Here is a 6,604-nt window from a genome sequence, read left to right as displayed (position 1 = left end):
GGTATGTAGTTATGTAGTTGGTATAACAGTTGGTATGTATTTATGTAGTTGGTATAACAGTTGGTATGTATTTATGTAGTTGGTATAACAGTTGGTATGTATTTATGTAGTTGGTATAACAGTTGGTATAACAGTTGGAATGTATTTATGTAGTTGGTATAGCAGTTGGTATGGATTTATGTAGTTGGTATAGCAGTTGGTATGTAGTTATGTAGTTGGTATAACAGTTGTTGTGTATTTATGTAGTTGGTATAACAGTTGGTATAACAGTTGGTATGTATTTAAGTAGTTGGTATAGCAGATGGTACGTAGTTATGTAGTTGGTATAACAGTTGGTATGTATTTATGTAGTTGGTATAACAGTTGGTATAACAGTTAGTATAACAGTTGGTATAACAGTTGGTATGTATTTATGTAGTTGGTATAGCAGTTGGTATGTAGTTATGTAGTTGGTATAACAGTTGGTATAACAGTTGGTATAACATTTGGTATGTATTTATGTAGTTGGTATAACAGTTGGTATGTATTTATGTAGTTGGTGTAACAGTTGGTACGTATTTATGTAGTTGGTATAACAGTTGGTATGTATTTATGTAGTTGGTATAACAGTTGGTATAACAGTTGGTATAACAGTTGCCATGTATTAATGTAGTTGGTATAACAGTTGGTATGTATTTTTGTAGTTGGTAAAACAGATGGTATGTATTTATGTAGTTGGTATAACAGTTGGTATGTATTTATGTAGTTGGTATAACAGTTGGTATGTATTTATGTAGTTGGTATAACAGTTGGTATGTATTTATGTAGTTGGTATAACAGTTGGTATGTATTTATGTAGTTGGTATAACAGTTGGTATGTATTTATGTAGTTGGTATAACAGTTGGTATGTAGTTATTTAGTTGGTATAACAGTTGGTATGTATTTATGTAGTTGGTATAACAGTTGGTATGTATTTATGTAGTTGGTATAACAGTTGGTATAACAGTTGGTATGTAGTTATGTAGTTGGTATAACAGTTGGTATGTATTTATGTAGTTGGTATAACATTTGGTATGTATTTATGTAGTTGGTATAACAGTTGGTATGTATTTATGTAGTTGGTATAACAGTTGGTATAACAGTTGCTATGTATTTATGTAGTTGGTATAACAGTTGGTATGTATTTATGTAGTTGGTATAGCAGTTGGTATGTAGTTATGTAGTTGGTAAAAACAGTTGGTTTAACAGTTGGTATAACAGTTGGTATAACATTTGGTATGTATTTATGTAGTTGGTATAACAGTTGGTATGTATTTATGTAGTTGGTGTAACAGTTGGTACGTATTTATGTAGTTGGTATAACAGTTGGTATGTATTTATGTAGTTGGTATAACAGTTGGTATGTATTTATGTAGTTGGTATAACAGTTGGTATGTATTTATGTAGTTGGTATAACAGTTGGTATGTATTTATGTAGTTGGTATAACAGTTGGTATGTATTTATGTAGTTGGTATAACAGTTGGTATGTAGTTATTTAGTTGGTATAACAGTTGGTATGTATTTATGTAGTTGGTATAACAGTTGGTATGTATTTATGTAGTTGGTATAACAGTTGGTATAACAGTTGGTATGTAGTTATGTAGTTGGTATAACAGTTGGTATGTATTTATGTAGTTGGTATAACATTTGGTATGTATTTATGTAGTTGGTATAACAGTTGGTATATATTTATGTAGTTGGTATAACAGTTGGTATAACAGTTGCTATGTATTTATGTAGTTGGTATAACAGTTGGTATGTATTTATGTAGTTGGTATAGCAGTTGGTATGTAGTTATGTAGTTGGTAAAAACAGTTGGTATAACAGTTGGTATAACAGTTGGTATGTATTTATGTAGTTGGTATAACAGTTGGTATGTATTTATGTAGTTGGTATAACAGTTGGTATGTAGTTATGTAGTTGGTATAACAGTTGGTATGTATTTATGTAGTTGGTATAACAGTTGGTATGTATTCATGTAGTTTCTATAACAGTTGGTATAACAGTTGGTATGTATTTATGTAGTTGGTATAACAGTTGGTATAACAGTTGGTATGTATTTATGTAGTTGGTATAGCAGTCGGTATGTATTTATGTAGTTGGTATAGCAGTTGGTATGGAGTTATGTAGTTGGTATAACAGTTGGTGTGTATTTATGTAGTTGGTATAACAGTTGGTATAACAGTTGGTATGTATTTATGTTGTTGGTATAACAGTTGGTATAACAGTTGGTATGTATTTATGTAGTTGGTATACCAGTTGGTATGTAGTTATGTAGTTGGTATAACAGTTGGTATAACAGTTGGTATTACAGTTGGTATGTATTTATGTAGTTGGTATAACAGTTGGAATGTATTTATGTAGTTGGTATAGCAGTTGGTATGTAGTTATGTAGTTGGTATAACAGTTGGTGTGTATTTATGTAGTTGGTATAACAGTTGGTATGTATTTATGTAGTTTCTATAACAGTTGGTATAACAGTTAGTATAACAGTTGGTATAACAGTTGGTATGTATTTATGTAGTTGGTATAGCAGTTGGTATGTAGTTATGTAGTTGGTATAACAGTTGGTATAACAGTTGGTATAACAGTTGGTATGTATTTATGTAGTTGGTATAACAGTTGGTATGTATTTATGTAGTTGTTATAACAGTTGGTATGTATTTATGTAGTTAGTACAACAGTTGGTGTGTATTTATGTAGTTGGTGTAACAGTTGGTATGTATTTATGTAGTTGGTATAACAGTTGGTATGTATTTATGTAGTTGGTATAACAGTTGGTATGTATTTATGTAGTTGGTGTAACAGTTGGTATGTATTTATGTAGTTGGTATAACAGTTGTTATAACAGTTGGTATGTATTTATGTAGTTGGTATAACAGTTGGTATAACAGTTGGTATGTATTTATGTAGTTGGTATAACAGTTGGTATAACAGTTGTTATAACAGTTGGTATGTATTTATGTAGTTGGTATAACAGTTGGTATGTATTTATGTAGTTGGTATAACAGTTGGTATGTATTCATGTAGTTTCTATAACAGTTGGTATAACAGTTGGTATGTATTTATGTAGTTGGTATAACAGTTGGTATAACAGTTGGTATGTATTTATGTAGTTGGTATAGCAGTTGGTATGCATTTATGTAGTTGGTATAGCAGTTGGTATGTAGTTATGTAGTTGGTATAACAGTTGGTATGTATTTATGTAGTTGGTGTAACAGTTGGTATGTATTTATGTAGTTGGTATAACAGTTGTTATAACAGTTGGTATGTATTTATGTAGTTGGTATAACAGTTGGTATAACAGTTGGTATGTATTTATGTAGTTGGTATAACAGTTGGTATGTATTTATGTAGTTGGTATAACAGTTGGTATGTAGTTATGTAGTTGGTATAACAGTTGGTATGTATTTATGTAGTTGGTATAACAGTTGGTATGTATTTATGTAGTTTCTATAACAGTTGGAATAACAGTTGGTATGTATTTATGTAGTTGGTATAACAGTTGGTATAACAGTTGGTATGTATTTATGTAGTTGGCATAGCAGTTGGTATGGATTTATGTAGTTGGTATAGCATTTGGTATGTAGTTATGTAGTTGGTATAACAGTTGGTGTGTATTTATGTAGTTGGTATAACAGTTGGTATAACAGTTGGTATGTATTTAAGTAGTTGGTATAGCAGTTGGTATGTAAATATGTAGTTGGTATAACTGTTGGTATGTATTTATGTAGTTGGTATAACAGTTGGTATAACAGTTAGTATAACAGTTGGTATAACAGTTGGTATGTATTTATGTAGTTGGTATAGCAGTTGGTATGTAGTTATGTAGTTGGTATAACAGTTGGTATAACAGTTGGTATAACATTTGGTATGTATTTATGTAGTTGGTATAACAGTTGGTATGTATTTATGTAGTTGGTGTAACAGTTGGTACGTATTTATGTAGTTGGTATAACAGTTGGTATGTATTTATGTAGTTGGTATAACAGTTGGTATAACAGTTGGTATAACAGTTGCCATGTATTAATGTAGTTGGTATAACAGTTGGTATGTATTTTTGTAGTTGGTATAACAGATGGTATGTATTTATGTAGTTGGTATAACAGTTGGTATGTAGTTATTTACTTGGTATAACAGTTGGTATGTATTTATGTAGTTGGTATAACAGTTGGTATGTATTTATGTAGTTGGTATAACAGTTGGTATAACAGTTGGTATGTAGTTATGTAGTTGGTATAACAGTTGGTATGTATTTATGTAGTTGGTATAACAGTTGGTATGTATTTATGTAGTTGGTATAACAGTTGGTATGTATTTATGTAGTTGGTATAACAGTTGGTATAACAGTTGGTATGTATTTATGTAGTTGGTATAACAGTTGGTATGTATTTATGTAGTTGGTATAACAGTTGGTATGTATTTATGTAGTTGGTATAACAGTTGGTATGTATTTATGTAGTTGGTATAACAGTTGGTATGTATTTATGTAGTTGGTATAACAGTTGGTATGTATTTATGTAGTTGGTATAACAGTTGGTATGTAGTTATTTAGTTGGTATAACAGTTGGTATGTATTTATGTAGTTGGTATAACAGTTGGTATGTATTTATGTAGTTGGTATAACAGTTGGTATGTATTTATGTAGTTGGTATAACAGTTGGTATAACAGTTGGTATGTATTTATGTAGTTGGTATAACAGTTGGTATGTATTTATGTAGTTGGTATAACAGTTGGTATGTATTTATGTAGTTGGTATAACAGTTGGTATGTATTTATGTAGTTGGTATAACAGTTGGTATGTATTTATGTAGTTGGTATAACAGTTGGTATGTATTTATGTAGTTGGTATAACAGTTGGTATGTAGTTATTTAGTTGGTATAACAGTTGGTATGTATTTATGTAGTTGGTATAACAGTTGGTATGTATTTATGTAGTTGGTATAACAGTTGGTATAACAGTTGGTATGCAGTTATGTAGTTGGTATAACAGTTGGTATGTATTTATGTAGTTGGTATAACATTTGGTATGTATTTATGTAGTTGGTATAACAGTTGGTATATATTTATGTAGTTGGTATAACAGTTGGTATAACAGTTGCTATGTATTTATGTAGTTGGTATAACAGTTGGTATGTATTTATGTAGTTGGTATAGCAGTTGGTATGTAGTTATGTAGTTGGTAAAAAAAGAGTTGGTATAACAGTTGGTATAACAGTTGGTATGTATTTATGTAGTTGGTATAACAGTTGGTATGTATTTATGTAGTTGGTATAACAGTTGGTATGTAGTTATGTAGTTGGTATAACAGTTGGTATGTATTTATGTAGTTGGTATAACAGTTGGTATGTATTCATGTAGTTTCTATAACAGTTGGTATAACAGTTGGTATGTATTTATGTAGTTGGTATAACAGTTGGTATAACAGTTGGTATGTATTTATGTAGTTGGTATAGCAGTCGGTATGTATTTATGTAGTTGGTATAGCAGTTGGTATGGAGTTATGTAGTTGGTATAACAGTTGGTGTGTATTTATGTAGTTGGTATAACAGTTGGTATAACAGTTGGTATGTATTTATGTTGTTGGTATAACAGTTGGTATAACAGTTGGTATGTATTTATGTAGTTGGTATACCAGTTGGTATGTAGTTATGTAGTTGTTATAACAGTTGGTATAACAGTTGGTATTACAGTTGGTATGTATTTATGTAGTTGGTATAACAGTTGGAATGTATTTATGTAGTTGGTATAGCAGTTGGTATGTAGTTATGTAGTTGGTATAACAGTTGGTGTGTATTTATGTAGTTGGTATAACAGTTGGTATGTATTTATGTAGTTTCTATAACAGTTGGTATAACAGTTAGTATAACAGTTGGTATAACAGTTGGTATGTATTTATGTAGTTGGTATAGCAGTTGGTATGTAGTTATGTAGTTGGTATAACAGTTGGTATAACAGTTGGTATAACAGTTGGTATGTATTTATGTAGTTGGTATAACAGTTGGTATGTATTTATGTAGTTGTTATAACAGTTGGTATGTATTTATGTAGTTAGTACAACAGTTGGTGTGTATTTATGTAGTTGGTGTAACAGTTGGTATGTATTTATGTAGTTGGTATAACAGTTGGTATGTATTTATGTAGTTGGTATAACAGTTGGTATGTATTTATGTAGTTGGTATAACAGTTGGTATGTATTTATGTAGTTGGTATAACAGTTGTTATAACAGTTTATGTATGTAGTTGGTATAACAGTTGGTATAACAGTTGGTATGTATTTATGTAGTTGGTATAACAGTTGGTATAACAGTTGGTATAACAGTTGGTATGTATTTATGTAGTTGGTATAACAGTTGGTATGTATTTATGTAGTTGGTATAACAGTTGGTATGTATTCATGTAGTTTCTATAACAGTTGGTATAACAGTTGGTATGTATTTATGTAGTTGGTATAACAGTTGGTATAACAGTTGGTATGTATTTATGTAGTTGGTATAGCAGTTGGTATGCATTTATGTAGTTGGTATAGCAGTTGGTATGTAGTTATGTAGTTGGTATAACAGTTGGTATGTATTTATGTAGT

The sequence above is a fragment of the Salvelinus alpinus genome, chromosome 8 (assembly GCF_045679555.1).
Source record: "Salvelinus alpinus chromosome 8, SLU_Salpinus.1, whole genome shotgun sequence".
Lineage (NCBI taxonomy): Eukaryota > Metazoa > Chordata > Actinopteri > Salmoniformes > Salmonidae > Salvelinus > Salvelinus alpinus.
Note: the sequence above shows the minus strand (reverse complement) of the source record.